This window comes from Lepus europaeus, chromosome 8 (assembly GCF_033115175.1).
Source record: "Lepus europaeus isolate LE1 chromosome 8, mLepTim1.pri, whole genome shotgun sequence".
NCBI lineage: Eukaryota > Metazoa > Chordata > Mammalia > Lagomorpha > Leporidae > Lepus > Lepus europaeus.
The window spans coordinates 36,683,560-36,700,563 of NC_084834.1; the positions used below are offsets into that span (position 1 = coordinate 36,683,560).

The following is a 17,004-nucleotide window of genomic DNA, read 5'->3' on the forward strand; positions in this document are numbered from 1 at the left end:
TTGAAAATAGATCCTAGTAAAAAATACGAATAAGAGTAAGAGAGAGAGGAGGAAGAAGGGTGAGAGTGCAGGTGGGAGGGAGGGTAGGATGGGAAGAATCATTATTGTCCTAAATTGTATTTATGAAATGCATGAAGTTTGTATACCTTAAATGAAAATTTTCTGGGGGGGAAATAATAGAAGCGCCACTATGGAGGGCATCCTTGTCTGCTCTCATTAAAGAGACTGGTTTTATCATATTGCCACTAAAATGATGTTGGAAATTAAAGGTTTTATCAGATAATTCGTATTTTTGGCAGGCAGGGAGCTAAGAATATTACTTTCTATTGCTTAGAGATTTGGTTTTAAATGTATCATGATGCAATCATGAACTTCTAATTTTAAAAAGACAAGTAACTCAATTGAAAAATAGGGAAATAATTTGAACAGGCAATTCAGACAAGAAGATACAAATTGTGACTATGTATGGGAAGTTATTTTTAGCTTCATTAATAATCAAGTTATTTCACAGCTAGTCAAATACTCTAAAGAAATTCTTTAGCTGTACAGCAGAAAATATATGCAAGATTATTCACAGTAGAACAATAGAAACACAATGCGTGCTCGCTTCGGCAGCACATATACTAAAATTGGAACGATACAGAGAAGATTAGCATGGCCCCTGCGCAAGGATGACACGCAAATTCGTGAAGCGTTCCATATTTTTTAAAGAATCTAATTTCAACCAGATATTTTGGATTTTGAGCCTTCTTGGCATTCTTGACAGGCATTCAAAAAATCAAAACTCAAAGTTTCAAAAAATTTGGACTCTGAAATTTCCAGTAAATTGTGGACTTCGGTTTTTCCAGTTCGGGCCCAACTGAAAAAATCGAAGGACCTATGTCTCTCATCTTGTAGAGACACCAACTAATCAGGCTATTTGGACTATATTAGAAGTACTGTTTGGCCAGCGTCGTGGCTTAACAGGCTAATCCTCCACCCGCGGCACCGGCACACTGGGTTCTAGTCCCGGTTGGGGCGCCGGATTCTATCCCGGTTGCCCCTCTTCCAGGCCAGCTCACTGCTATGGCCCGGGAAGGCAGTGGAGGATGGCCCAAGTCCTTGGGCCTTGCACCCGCATGGGAGACCAGGAGAAGCACCTGGCTCCTGGCTTCAGATCAGCGAGATGCACCGGCCGCGGTGGCCATTGGAGGGTGAACCAACGGCAAAAAGGAAGACCTTTCTCTCTCTCTCTCACTGTCCACTCTGCCTGTAAAAAAAAAAAAAAAAGTACTGTCAAGATGTGAAGTGGTGCTAAATTTTAAGTTTCTATAATATAAAATGCTATTAATACAAATGTCTGAGAATTAAAAGGTCTAATGATCTGTGTTACTAGACATGATAGTGATCTTAATGAGAAAGCCCCAGAGGCCTAAAGGGTTAAATGCTTTGTAAAATCCTACAGGTGCTTTCAAAAATACTGTGTGCAGTAAGCAAATGCCTCTTGTTGAGTTTATAATGAGTTGATAATTTTAAATATGGCAACTTAGTCTTTTGTCATCCACAGTTTTATACATCAGATTCGTTGCTCATAAAACTAAATCTTTGGTTCTGTGTTTAGCTGTCCTCCTATAGGTTCTGATGGACTTTTCCAGCCACTTCTATTGTATTCAGTATTTTGGGATTGCTCTGTAGACTGATGAAGCCAATAATGTATTAAAGGTACCACCTGAGAGAAAGTATGGTTAACTGAGGTTACTAAAAACAAAAAGTAAATCAATCGGTAATTCACAAAAAAGAGTTAAAGATTTTAAAAGCTATTAAAACTGCTATATTGGTCTATTATGTTATATGTGTATACATATTGTATGTCTACATGGGAAAATTTATTAAGAGTTTTATTTTAATTGGCTTATGGGTAAGATTGCCCATAAATTTAAATAGCTAAAATTATTCAAAATTACATTTTAATTCATGTGACCTAAATCTCTATATCACATGTTTTAACTTGTTGGTAGAAAGAAACTAAAAACATTTTATATGTGTGTGCTTAAATGTGCTGGTTAAACAAGCTACACCGTGTTAGATATTTAAGAGATATTTCCAAATATATGTATTCTTAAAATTTATAGAAGGCATTGGACCTTCTGGTAAATGTTTTCTTAAGTTGTTATCTAATGGTTGAAACTGTAGCTAAGTTTTCATGTGATATTGCTATTGTCAGTAAGCGATCTGGGACTGGTAACCCTCATTTCTCTATTCTAAGCCCAACTTGTTCTTTCATTTCTCTGTTCTCTTCGAGGTAGGAAACTAATTCTATTATGATGGAATCTCCAAGATGCAAAATTTTATTTTAAATCTTATAAAAGAGATGGCTAACATTTTTCTGTAATAGCATAGCCAAAATAAGAGCTTAAATTATAATTTCATAGCTAAATTTACTTTGCCATCAGCGAGGTAAACAGTAAACAGGAAAGACCTCCCTTTCAGAACAAAGGGAAAAAAAAGTTTTAAAGTGAGAATATAGTTTTCCTCATGGGCATTGTCTACCTCAGAAAAACTACCAGAACATGCCTGTGACTATAGACTTGTAGTTTAGGCCACCAAGATTAGAGATAGGACTTGAGCACCCCCTTGACTTACATCCTCTGGTCTGCTTTAACAAAACCCAGCAGGAAAAAAAGCTAGACATCAGAAGCAATGGGCGGCAGGCCTATTAATGGCTGATCGGTACAGTGATCTGCCCTCAAGGAGACCCAACAGGCCAGTCCACTGCAGTGGCTTTCAATGTGGTAAGCCTGGGCTTCAGCAGAAGTCAGCTTGTGATGAGCCCTTGCAGCTCTGCCAGCCAAGTTTGGATCACTGGAAATGGAACTGCCCTGGAGTCGAAGGACGCCCAGGTCAGAGCCACAGATCTTAATGGCTCTAAGCTGAAAAGCCCCTTCACTCAGCCCCGCTGACCACTGCAGCTGAGGCGATGGCCAACTAGGGTCAGTAACATTGCAGGGAGAACTGTATATTTCCTGTTGGAGTTGCCACTTGCCTTTACCTGGCCAGCTTTCCTCCCAGGCCAGCTAGGTAATGGAAGTCAACAGGTTCAACAGTGAACCAAGGAGGTTCACCCCTCCCTTAGGATGTAGACTATATGAAGAGATAGATGAGTCTGTGCCTCATAATTTACAAGGCTTCAAAGCCCACCTATTATCAAGCCCCTTCTGTCAGGTTCTATTTACCTCTCAATCAAAGAACTTATCTGTAGCTTAGCACCTTTCTTAGCTCCTCTAATAATGACTCTGTCCTTTGTTCTAGACCCTGTCTAGCCCACTTGGGCTTCATTCCTTTGTAACCATAGCCTCTACTCTACCACCAATGGCTCTACTCCCAACCTGTGTGTACTGATGGTCCTCTCCCCTACTTAATGTTGTATGATTGTTCAGAATTTCTCTACAGACAAACCCCGCTACCTGCAAAAGTTAAGTGGCTTTTCTCCCAGTCTTGGCTGGAATCAGCTTTAAGCCACATCCATCAAACTGTCCCCACAAGGGTCCAGAGACCCCTCCATTTCCTCTCCTCTATAAAATCTTCTCATTACCTCTCATTAATGCTACTCTTAGGATCATTGGTTACTATTTTCACCCTGTCTTTTATACTACAATGTCTAAGTATTTACAGCAGGTTATAATGGAACAAACGAAGGCCCTTCAACAACCAGGCGGTCAACCAAATGCTGCTACGGGAATATACTCGGCTCTCCACCCAGGAGACAGCAGCCTGAGACATCGCCGCATGCCAGGGAAGAGTACTTCGTTGCCCCATGTCAGCAGGAAGTAGCTCTAAAGACAGATCATTGTCCCTCTACCCCTCCTGGACTTTTGGGACTAATGTAATCCCATACAAATTCTGCTTTATAAAAAACAGAAGAGGGGAATGTTAGGAAACTGGCGCAGTTTTAGTCAGGTGGCCGCATGGCCCAGCTACCTGAGCCAGGCTCCACCCCCATCCTAATGGGATTCACTGCTCCTGCTTCCCTGCCCACCCTCGGGCAAAGTTTAAAAAGGGCCTGTTTCTGAACATGTGCTCTCTTGGCTCCTCTTATCTCTCTTCTCTTCTTGCTAGCTTCTCTCCTCTCTGTTTCTCTTATTCTCTCTTTTTCCTTCGCCGCCCCTTCACTCCAGTCAGTAGGGTGTTCCCTAATAAACCTTTTTCCTTAAAAAAAAAAAAAAAGAAAAAAGAAACACAATGCAACTGGGGGCCCGCACTGTGTCCTAGCAGGCTAAGCCTTTGCCTGCAGTGCCAGCATCCCATATGAGTGCTAATTCTTGTCCAGGCTGTTCCTCTTCTGATCCAGCTCTCTGCTAAAGGCCTAGGAAAGCAGTGAAAGATGGCACAAGTGCTTGGGCCCCTGCACATGCACGAGAGATCCAGAAGAAGCTTCTGGTTCCTAGCTTCTGATCAGCTAAGCTCTGGCCATTGCAGTCACTTGGGGAGTAAACCAGTGGATGGGAGACCTTTTTCTCTATCTCTCTTTCTCTCTGTCTGTAACTCTACTTCTCAAATAAATAAATAAAATCTTAACAAAAGAAAGAAAAAAGAAATATACTGCAAACAAACTTAACTAACAGAAATGGTTAAATATACCCCTATAACTTAAAGCTTCTCTAATAATTTTTCTGTAAATAATTTTGGCTTTTTTTCTGTACATAATTATATCATTTGGAAAGTAGAACATAGGCAGAAGCTTTACAAAAAATTTGAAATTCATGTACAGTTGTTCATAATACACATTTTCCATGAACTTTCCAAAGTAATCTTGTCTGTTTTACATATAGCAATTATTAAATTTCTTACTGTAAATATGAATAATTATCTGTATATCCTTTCAATATTCCTGCCTTAATGAGATAGAAAACTGTTCATGGATCCTCCGTTTTATGTGTTTGCTGCTGCTAAAAATAGAAGATATTTTAGCTGGGCCATTTCCTAGGATTGTGTTTGCAATGAGCAACAGACAAAAACCAAGCTGGCATCCTCTTGCTAAAAATAAGCAGTAAATTCCTCAAGCTCAATGTTTCTCAGCTGTGATGCAAACCGCCTATATGCAAGTATCCACCTGGCCCCTCTTCATCACTTCTCTGAGATTGGAGAATCAAGGGAAGCCAACGTGATCGTGCTGGTGCTCTGTTGTGCCATGAGTGCTAAATTCTTTTGGCCCTGACTAAAGAGGCGTGTGTCTTCTGCCAAGATTCATAACACAGTTATAGGCTAACATTGAGCCTGCAAGATAGGATCAAGTTGCAGACTCTTCATAGACCTTGACAGTAAGTTGGGAAGCTTGACAGTCTTCAACAGACCTTGAATCTGTTTATACTGAGTAGCTGTCTGGACTAGGAGAATCCGGTATCTTCCCTAGCCATCTATTGCTTTTATGTAAAAGGAGAGAATTGACATATGTAGTCTCTAACATTCAAGGGTTCTGCATTGTGTGAGCACAGCAAACACATTCTGAGACATAGGATAATGACACTCATCCACATGAAATGGAGCTTGTGAGGCAGGATGGAAACCCTTGCATTTTCCAATTCCATCTGAATCTTAAATCATTGGGTTCTTTAGGGATGGTGTTGCCTTCCTCTCCCTCCCTTCTTTTTATCTGTACTTAATGTTTGGGGAGTGGATGTCGACACAGTAGAAATGTACCAGCCATTCAGGGCCCTCTCCTCCTAGACTGTTCACTGCATTGCAGAGGCTTGAAGTCCGGGTTCTGAGTTAGACTCCACCAGTGAGAGGCAGCTGCATGAGATCTGGAAAGGAAAACAGAGGCGGAAGCCATTTCCACTCCTATAGCAGAACAAGGCAGCAAGCAGCGCCAGCAGAGAGCAGACATGAAGGTTCACCAGAGGCTTCCATTCTTCCGAGAACCACTCACTGTGGCACCGCAGATCGCCGAGCCAATCAGAAGTGCTTTCCTCTGATTCCTCTCTTTTGTTCACTCAAACTCGCGTTTATTTTTGTTTTCAATGAACCTAACATCTTGTGTTGAATCCTTCCTGTTTGAAATACCCAATCTCCTGTCTCAACTGAAGCCTCCTGATTAAAAAATAAATAAAAGTTGAGAAAAGATACCCTAAATAGACCTCATTTTTTTTTTTTTCCATTTTGATTGTCAAAACCTTCCTGGTAAAAATAGAACTGCAGATTGTGGCTGTTGCAATCTATACCCATATGTGTTGTTTTCTATTGCTGCCATAACATATTGCCACAAATTTAGAGGCATAAAATAACACAAGGGGATTTTTGTTGTTTTCTTTTAAATCTTGCAGCTTCTGCAGGTCAGAAGTTCAGGTATGTTTATTCTTGTCCAAGTTTCACAAGGCCAAAGTTAAGGTGGCAGCTGGACCGCATCCCTTGTTAGAGACCATGAGGAATCTTCTTGAAAGCTCACTCAAGTTGATGATTCAGTTTGATTCCTTGTGGTTGGTGAGAGACCGGGATCTCTTCTTTTAACTGTCATGCAGAGGCTGGGCTTTGTTCTCAGAGGCTGCCCACATGCCTTCTTATGGTTTCTATTTGTTCCCTCCAGAAATAGGTTTATGGGGTCTGTCCCATGTTTCTCATCTCTCTGAGAGTTCCTTCCACTGCATCTCTCTGATTCCAGCCAGAGAAAGCTCTCTGCCTTTAAGGATTCATGCAATTAGATGGGGTCCATTCAAATAATGCAGGATGATCTTTGCATTTTAATTCTTTAATGACATCTGCAAAGTCTCTCGGGTCATATAATGTACTGACAGTTTCGCGGGAGTGGAGTAATCAAAGGATTAGGTGGCATTTCTGCCTACAATACCATTTCTAAAATTTTGGAACTATCAGATCCATCAGTTCTACTTTATTCATCTGACGTCCCCCTTTGAAAGCTTTTGGACATGTTCTTGACTATTGCAATTTTTTTAACTCAATATTCTGGTTCAAGGGTCCTCCTTTAAGAGGAACCATATGGGGAGAGATAGAAGCAACTGCCGGAGCAAGGAGAACGATGCCGACAGAAAAGACACGAGGTGGCTTTGGAAAGCAAGTCACACAAGAGTGATCCTGAGTGGATCTGAAAGCAATGACATCTTACAGAGGGATCCCTAACTGTTTCCTCTTCAAATTGAAGATGCAGGGTCCACTTCTTCCCTTACCGAGCAATTACAATAGTTTTTAATTAGGCAGCTTCCCTTCCAATACACAAAATTTGCCCCAGATTGGGAAAGACAGTAGTTTCCCAAAACAAGTCTTATCCAAAAGCTTCCTTGAAGTAGAGATACCCTGGGATTGCTCCATGGCACCTGAAAATTAAGAGATAACTCTGTGGTATATAACAACACTGCCAACTCTCATTTAATACACAAAAATATGAGTCTAGCTTTATAGTGGGATGAGGTTTACTCTCTGAGATTTGGCATCCAAGAAGAAATATTTCCTTTCAGAATGGATGGCCATTCACATAAAAACCCTGGAATATATTTGTGTGTTGATGTGGAACAAAAATATTCGTTAGAAAGAATGACTAGATCTTGGGTCCCATCTCTGTAAATACATCTTTGATCTCATGATAGAAACCATTGTCATTCTCTAATTTTACCTCCCAGACTGAATTGTAATTCTTTTTTGTTTATTTTTATTATCTATAAAGCAGAGTAGGGAAACAGAAAGAATGAAATATGCAAAGATCAGTAATAGCTTGAAATAATCTGTTTTAGCAACTTGGGTCCTTAGGTTTCTGAGCAGGTTAAAAGCAGAACATGAAAATATTTTATAAGAATTGTATGTGATAGCATATGCATCTTTTCCAGACACTCAAGGTATAACAAAAATGAGTTATGATTTCTTAACACTTGAGATTTATATTATAAAGTAAATGCAGTGAAATTTCAATTCTATTTTTTGGCAAAAATGCATGCATCAAGTCTAGCCTCCTGTTAATATTCCAGTCTTGTGTCAAATGACCTTAAAAAGCATGTCAATATTTATTTGATGGAAGATCATTTTATTTTAAGACTGTTTATCCCAAATGAGTTAACTATGTTTGGAAAACCTTAAGGCATGCATTTATAGGAATATATCAGATGACCTTGATGAAATGGTACACTCTAAAATACCCTTGAGTTTTGCTTATATGAAAAAGGTCCTTTAAAATAATAACAGTTTTAGCTTGCGGTAATGCTAAGATTAGAACATTCATATCTCTGACCCTCGAAATGCTTACTCTTCTACCAAAGACTGAGGACTCTGTCAGAAAGTGTAAAATGTGCAAAAGAGTATAAAATAATCCTTAATCCATGTTGGACTTTATACTTTATTGAGAATGTCACATTTGTTATTTTACTTGGACAAAATATGTGTCAAGGTTGGCACTGTGAAAGTCCCAAGAGCTGTTTCCAGCTCTGCCACTGACAATAACCTAAGTTAATCTCCTTTAAAATCTCTATCCACCCTTAGGGTGCAAAATAGGTCAATTTAAATGGCATGTACTTATAGAACACAGAGGAGAAAGGACACGGAATATTTGTATTTATTGTCTATAGTAAGTGGTAGAGATGCAAAGATAAATAAACAAGGAATTTTGTCTTGTCTGAAAACAAGCCAAGGAAGGCATTTTAAGCAAATGGTATTATGCTTTTGAACGATCTTTCTGGGGACAACATGGAGAATACTTTCCTCTCTCTCAATCTTCACACCCAATTGACTATGACAATTTGTGTTGTCAGTGGTAACGCCAAAGCGCCTTCTCTCTTTTGCACTTTCATTGCTCCTGCAGAAGCTATGAGATGCTATTGATGAACAGTCGTCCCTGTTTCTAGTCACATAGCCTGCATCTTTCCTCCAGCAGCAGCCAGACAGGTTCCTCAGCTGCTGCCTTCTCATGTTATTCTCTGTTGCATATGGATCCCATGGTTCATGGAGTGAATCCCAAATTCCTCAACTAAACAGGCTGTTTCCTGGCCTGCGGTCCCTGGTCTTTGCCCACAGTGAACCGCTTCAAGTTCCTGAATGGTTGCATCCTACACAGTGTTACCTTGTCTCGATTTATCTCCTCCCTGCTCTCATCTGCCCTAAGAATGGGCCCTACTCACTTGATACTGCCTGAGGTCTAGGGAAGATCCACAGTTGGCCCCCTGAATCTGTGTCAGTAGGTTCTGAACCCTCAGATTCAATCAACCTCAGACTGAGAATACCGGGGTCAGGGGGGAGGTGATAAAGCTGGATGCACGTGCGTACTTCTTAATTTTTATTTCATAAGTTTTAAATTTACAAAGGAAAAATCATGAAGTTGCACAAAGAGATCCCATATACCACTCACTAAGTTTCCCCTATTGTTAACATCTTCTATTAGTGTATTTGTCCAGTTTGTCATTATTATCTTAATAATACTGTGTAACAACTATGTAATAGCACCTGCATTGCATTAGGTATTATCAGTAACCTGGAGATAATTTAAAACATAAGGGTGGAAGTGTGGGGGTTATATGTAAATACTCTACCACTTTATACAGGGGATGTGAGCATCCCAGATTTTGGTGTTTATAGAGGTCCTAGAACAAATCCCTCAGGAATACTGAGGGACATCTCTATGTTTCCCTTTAATGTGCTCTGGAGAGCGTATTTCTGTTACTCTCATAATTAAAAGCCAAGGAGACATCAACTGATTTGCTGTGGTGGTTATGCCCAAAGCCACACCTTTCCACTCCAGTGAGACTTTTCTCTAGCTCAGAAACAAAACAGCACATTGGCAAATCCAAAGCGAAACAAAATATATCCCTCAAAGGATTAGCAAACATACAAGAAAAAGACCCTGAATGTTCCAAGAGTGTTGCAAACAACCCCTTTGGGTCTCAAGTAAGTTAAGTGGCAGTGATCCCTGTCCGTGCAAAGGCTAAAGCAGGACAGGCAGAGCAAAGCGTGGCACTGAAGGACCAGAGGCATTTTTGTCTGTATAAATGTACCATGATCCTTTCCACTAAAAAAAAATACTACTGATGGCAAATCCAACTGAGTGGTCATGTAGTCATCTATATCATGAAACAAAACTGGAAATAAATCTTTCAACATTGCCACTAAAAAGGGATAAAACATATTTTATTTTCAAATGCATGCTAAATCACATACTATTGCTTTTGAGGACTTATTGCTATTTTATTCTCTATAGCCAGAATTCCATTTTATGGAAAGATCTGGAGCTATATGGCAGGTGTTCCTTATTAATTTTGTAATATTTGACCTCAAAGATGTTTGAAAGTATTTTTATGTAATTGTACACTTCATAACTTCCAGAGATTTTTTTCCAGTTAAGACAATGCTAATGATAACAAAATTTGGCTGGCGCCACGGTTGCTAGGCTAATCCTCCGCCTGCGGTGCCGGTACCCCGGGGTTTAGTCCTAATTGGGGCGCCAGATTCTGTCCCAGTTGCTCCTCTTCCAGTCCAGCTCTCTGCTGTGGCCCGGGAGTGCAGTGGAGGATGGCCCAAGTGCTTGGGCCCTGCACTCACATGGGAGACCAGGAGAGAGCACCTGGCTCCTGGCTTTGGATTGGCACGGCACACCGGCTGCAGTGGCCATTTGGGGGGTGAACCAATGGAAGGAAGACCTTTCTCTCTGTCTCTCACTCTCACTATCTGGCTCTGCCTGTCAAAAAAAATGATAACAAAATTTTACTGGAGACAATAAATGTAATATATCCTAATAAAAAAATGAGAATAATTTTCTTAGAAAACTCACTAACTGGTTTTGAAATTCCAGAAGCCTTTTAAATATTCTCATACTACTTTATATAAAAGTGTGACTTTTATCTCACCCAAAAAGACTAATTTGAAAAATAATATTAACATGCGATTTTTTTTTAGTCTTACTCATTTTTCCATACTTTTTTTTAGTCTTACCAAACAGGGAACATCAAGGTTGTCTCTAGGATTCTGAGAGAGAAACAAGTAAAGAAAAAGTAATTCAACTTTCTGGGGTGACTTAGTCCATTTGGGCTGCTAGAAAAATGCCTTCTATGGGGTAATTTGCAATCATGACAGAGTTCTGAAAGCTGAGAAGTCCAAGATCAAGGCCCCAGCAGATCCAGAGTCTGACCTGGGTCTGTTCCTCATCGGCAGCACCTTCCTGCTGCATTTGCCCGCGGCTAGAGGGGAAAGCAAGCTCCCTTGAGCCTGGTATAAGGCCACAAATCCCACTCACAAGGGTGGAGCCCTCATGCCCTAGTCACTTCTTCAAGGCCTCACCTCTTCATACCATCGGAGTGAGGATTCAATTCCCAAATATGACCTTTGGTGAAACACTAGCGTTCAGACCACAGCACGGCATTGCTCAGAGTGAGCCCTTTGCTGGTAGCCATCATCCAAACTGTAAAAGGAAAAAAAAAAAAGCTATATGCAAACAGAAGCCACAGAGAGAGTAAGAAATAGAGAGGATGAGAGAGTAAAAGCAAGAGAGAGAGAAAGAGAGAACTATTCTCTCACATTTGTGGGAACCCTGGGAGGTGGCACTGATGGGGGAAAAAATGAGAGTTGTGATCTGGTGACATCTCTTCATAAATACTTGAAGGACTTGCCTTTTGGAAAATGCACCAACAACATTGACATGGAGGAGAACCCCATGTATGTGGTGTCTTTAGAAGGAGGTACCTGTCCATGTAGAATTACTTAGAACAAATAAATCTGGAAGCTATAGATTTATGGGACACTGCATCCAGGAAAATATCATATAAACTACGTAACCATTTGACAGCAAAGCAGAGATATTTCATGGCCAGCAATGCACTTTTGTGCTCATAATAATGCCTCATGTATTATTTATAGGAATCATGTGCCAGTTGGGGCCATACTGTATCCAGATGTCATAAGACGTGCAGACCTGCCTTGGTTATTTTGAACATGTGTATGCTTCATCTGTGCCTCAGACTTCCTCATATTTATGGAATTGTTGGTAACATTCAAAAGGATAAACTTTCTAATTTGTGTGAGTCTGATGTGATAACCTGGCCTTTTATATTACCTCCATGATCCTTTGGGCCACTAAACTAACCCACTTAACCTGGTTCAGGTTGAGTCTCTGTCACTAGCAACATACCCTGATGGATATGCTTAAAATAGATCTGATTTGTCGGGAATTCCCATACAGATGGTAGAGGAAATGCTGGGTGCCCACTGTTTTCAACTTCTTTCAGAGGCAGTGATAAGTCAGAGGCTAAAACAAGGCTATTCCTGTATAACTAAATGCCAATGTTTGCTGTCACGCTGTTCATAGATATTTCTTGATGATGCCTTTGTAACTTTATGTGGATGATCCTTAATATTTATTTGCTTGGATTTTTGCAGAAGCGCCTGTCATAGACTAAATGTTGTGTACCTCTTTTCATTTCCTTGTGTGAAAAATAGATTGCTGGATCATACGGTATTTGTGTAACATTAATTGAAATTGACAAACTGTTTACCAAAATGACCATGTAATTTTGCAAGCCTACCAGCAAGATATGAAAACTTTAATTGCTCTCTATCCTCACTAGCACTCAGTATTTTTGTTTTATCTTAAATTCTAAGCATGTGCAGTGATATCTCATTGTGTTTCAGTTTGCAGTTCTCTAAGTGATTAATGATATTGAGCATATTTTCCTGTGTTTTCTTTGGCATCCTTGTTTCTACTTTGGTGAAGTGTCTGCCTAAACCTCTTGCTCAATTTTTAACTTGTTTTCTTATTGTTAAGTTTTGAAAGTGTTGTTATCTGTTGGATATAAGAATCTTAGCTTGAAAATGTGAGGCTAAATTTATTATTGCTTAATTGAAAACAATACTGATGTATATGTAAATTAATTTTTATAAAACTCAAATAAAGATATTCAGAATTGAATTGCAATTGTGAATTCATTAATATTTTGGGATGTATAATTTTTAGTAAAAAAAAAAAACCTTGGTGTGATGTTTGCATAGCAAAAAAAATGTATAGCTCAGATTTTAAAAATAACACAAAATGGAAAAGAAAAATTGTTAAAACATTTTGTCTTTTGGATCCAAGTCTTTTTTAAAAAAGATTTACTTATTTATTTGCAAGGTAGAGAGTTACAGAGAAAAAGAGATCTTCTAACTGCTGATTCACTCCAAATTGGCTACAACAACCTGGACTAGGCAAGGCTGAAGCCAGAGCCTGGAACTCTATCCAGGTTTCCTATGCAGCTGGCAGGGGCCCACGCACTTAAGCAAATCATCTGTTGCTTTCCCAAGAACGTTAGCATGGAGCAGGATGGGAAGTGGAGCAGCTGGGACTGGAACCAGTGCTCATATGGGATGCTGGCATTGCAGGTGGCCACTTAACCTACTGTGTCACAACAGCGGTCCTGAATCCAGTTCTGGATATTAGTCACTGATCCAGAGAAGATCGGTTCACACCAATGTTTTGATCACTGAACATTAAACACACTTCATCTTGGCACATCCTCAGATAGAGGAATCATTGTCTAGTTGACCAGGAGATCTTACATCAATTGCTGCCTCTCTGATATTCCTCTCAGAAGCAAATTCTGAGAGGCAGTAGTCAAAAAATTCAGTTCCTTAAGCTGAGACAGGATGAAGAGTGGGTCACCTCTTATTAGAAGGGCCAATGTATAAGTTAAAGGAGTTGACAAAATGGACATCTGAGCAGGAATCCAAGGTCAACAGCAACTACAGTCCATTGCCAGGTCCTCTATCCAAAGCTATGTACAGTGGGATGATGTAACAATGACCAGAACTGATGGTTGCACGAAATGTAACCAAATGTAACCAGAAACATCAATTCCTCCTAATGTTGTACTTCTACAAAAAGTCTTTCTAACTGGAAAAGCAAGGTGTTTGGAAGTATATGAAGCAGTTCTCGGGATCAGTAGCAAATCGGAAGAACTGGGCTTGCAAAAGATGGGACCAATGGCAGCCCCAAAGACCTAGGAGCCAAAACTGCTAACTACTAAACTGGATCAATCAGAGAGCAACTGTTTCTTAGTACTTGCATTACTTATCTCAAGAATCCAAGTCCAAGGGACTTGCATGGTGTGCAACCAGTTAAACCTCTGCTTGTGGTTGGTTCAAGGCCAGTTGCTCTGTTTCTGATCCAGCTTTCTTCTAACACACCTTGAGAAGCAGCAAAGATGGCCCAAGTCCTTGGGCCCCTGCACCTGTGTGCGAGAACCAGGTGAAGTTCTTGGCTCCTGGCTTTGACCTGGCCCAGCCCTGACTGTTGGCAGCCATTTGGGTAGTGAAACAGGAGGACATATTATCCCTTTCTCAATCTCTCTCTTTAAAATAAATAAATCTTTAAAAAGGACAAAGAATAAAGGTTTAAAAGGGAGTGTAACTAGTCTAGTTTGGATTTTTACTCCTCCCTTTTTGCTATGAGAAGACAGGAAACTTCATAGACAGTTCCATCCAGTCTCCTCCATCATAGGAGATGTAAATTCCCTATAGGGAATCAGGGTTTTGTCAGCAGAAGGGCCAACACTGCTTTAGGAACCACCTGATAGAACCATTACTTCTTTATTTTGTATAAATTAAATTCACTTTTATTTTGAGCACCATCCCACCAGACAAGTGGAAAACTTAACCTGTTATTTCTTGGTGTGTCTCCACACACAGGCATTTTGCTACATTTTCAGAATTTTATGCAGCACTAAAGCCCAGGAAAGAGGCACTTTGAATTTTGGCCTACCATCCACACAGATTGCATAGAGAAACCTGCTTTGTCCATATGTCCTCTTTCTGCTGGCTCTTCAGCAGTTCCAACCTGAGCTTTGCAAGTGGAAATCATTAGCCAGCTGACTCTGACTCCAGGTTCCAGCCTACCATGCAGCCAACCTGCCTGGAGTCATATCTCATATTGGTGACTGTCAGGGAACAATGTTCACATCTCATATCAGTAATGAGACAGAAAAGAGGCAGGCTGTTTAGATAAAGCTCCTCCTGACCTGACTACATATCTATCTTCAGCTCCAAACTAATCAGGAACAAGGAACATGCAGACCTTAAAAGCAAAAGATTCCCAACTGTCCTAATTAGGGGCTTTCGCAATCTGCCTGCGCACCCAGAATAAACCCATGCAACGTATATGTGACCTTCCTGGGGTGGCAGTAGTGAGCAACAGCACCATTTTAAATGTGTTGTGCAAGTGTGTGCACGTGTGAGGGAGTGAGAGAGAGAGAGAGAAGAAAAGAGAGGAGGAAGAGGGGCAAGAATGTGGGTGGGAGGGTGGTTACCACGAGAAGGATCATTATGTTCCTAAAGTTTTACTTATGAAATGCATGAAGTTTGTATTCCTTAAATAAAATGTTTCTGGGGGAAAAAAAAAAAAGACCAGAAGGCAACAACAACAACAAAAGAAGAAGAAAAAAAGAAACAATGTGAAGAAAGAAAAGGAACACAACAGGATCTGTGCAGAACACAATGCAGAGGGCAAACCAAAGTGTCACATGCCAAGGAGATGAGTCAGAATTTCAGGCCAGTTACAGACAGAAGTTTCTCTGTGCCAAGGGGGAACTGCTATGCCTCTCTAACCTCATAAAAGCACCTGTCAGCTCCTGTTGAGCCAGTCAGTGCCATGCTGTCTCCCTTGTGTTCAATCATAAACCCCCAATAAGACTTGTCTGGGTTGCATATTGGCCTCTCGTCAATATCTATTTGCAAATGGAGCCAAAGAACCTAGGGTCGGTAGCAGTAACACAATCAAATTGCAAATCGTATCCCAATCCAATATGATCTTTTAAAAAATTACAGAAAATCTTTACTGCCTTCTGTTACTTTTAAGCTATTCCACCCCTCAAAACCTCATTTAATCTTCTTGCCAATTTTACAGCCCTTCTAATTATCCTATGGGCTGAGATATTAGCAAAGAAAGTTAGGACATTTTGCAGGTTCCTAACCTTTCCCATTATAACCTCATCCTCCAACTCTCCCCCACTTCCACAGGTCACTGAAGCAAGAGAGCTGAGATCAAGGGTCAGCTTGAATGGGGGTGTGAGAGAAAGAAAGAGAGAGGGAGGTTGTCGGGGCATTGAAAGAGAAGGGATACAAGGAAAAAAAAACACAAATTTTATCTGAAGAGATTATCTAGTCATGCCAAGATCAAGGATTAACATTACTGACAGATGGAAAATGACCTGAAATTAATCCAGGGACAGAGCTTGGAGGCCTTGCAGGGACAATTTACATAATCCCAGCTCAGGCTTACAAGGGCAAACTGAGTTCACCTAGAGGGGAAGACCCAGGAGAACATTGAGTATTCTTCCTGGTAGCCTGTCTGGGAACCACTTCTCTTTCAGTTTTCTGAGGGTTCATGTGTGCGTATTGCTTGCATGTGTCTGGAAAGGGATTTACAAAGGAACAGGGTTGAAAAGAGTTCCTGAGCTTTATGTTTTAGGTTTTCTTCTTGGGGAATCTATGCTGATACAATGCTGTAGCTTATATTATGGTATCCTTACCACGTACCAGGCAGTGTACTGCATGCTGTGGATGTTCTAGCTCATTTGATCTTCACATCGCTCTGTGAGGTGGGTGCCTCCATTCTGCTCCTTTTACAGAGCATTTTCAAGAGAACTGAGGCACACAGTCAGTCAAGTAGAGGAGCTGGGTTTTGAACTCCAGAGTCCATGCTGATGCACCTCAGCTCTCAGGGGAACTGTATGAAGATGAAGACTGTGCCAGGTGCTCTGGCTTTTAAAAAGGAATAACAAGACTGAATAATGTCCTGCCTCTACCTTGGAAGACATTGTGGTTATAATAGGCAGTGTGGTAGCATTCACTATGTCAATTAGACTTTAAAAAGGTCCGTGGTTTTCCATTTATAATTATACTAAAATTTAACATCATTATATAAAACACTCAGCATTCATTAGATAATCATTCCATGTGGTCCACCACGAAATACAGAAATGATATTAGTTATTAAGCTTTTGTGTGTAATATTCTGTATATTGCATTAAAATGCAATGCCTAAATAACTAAGTACCACATGGAGAAAGTTCGTAA

General features: G+C 40.4%; 1 non-coding gene across 1 annotated transcript; it reads left to right on the plus strand.

Moving 5' to 3' along the window:
• The first annotated feature begins 599 nt into the window (after window positions 1-599).
• Window positions 600-706, plus strand: LOC133766089 (U6 spliceosomal RNA). The gene has a single exon (XR_009866646.1). It is a non-coding gene; the product is annotated as a U6 spliceosomal RNA (small nuclear RNA).
• The last annotated feature ends 16,298 nt before the right edge of the window (window positions 707-17,004 follow it).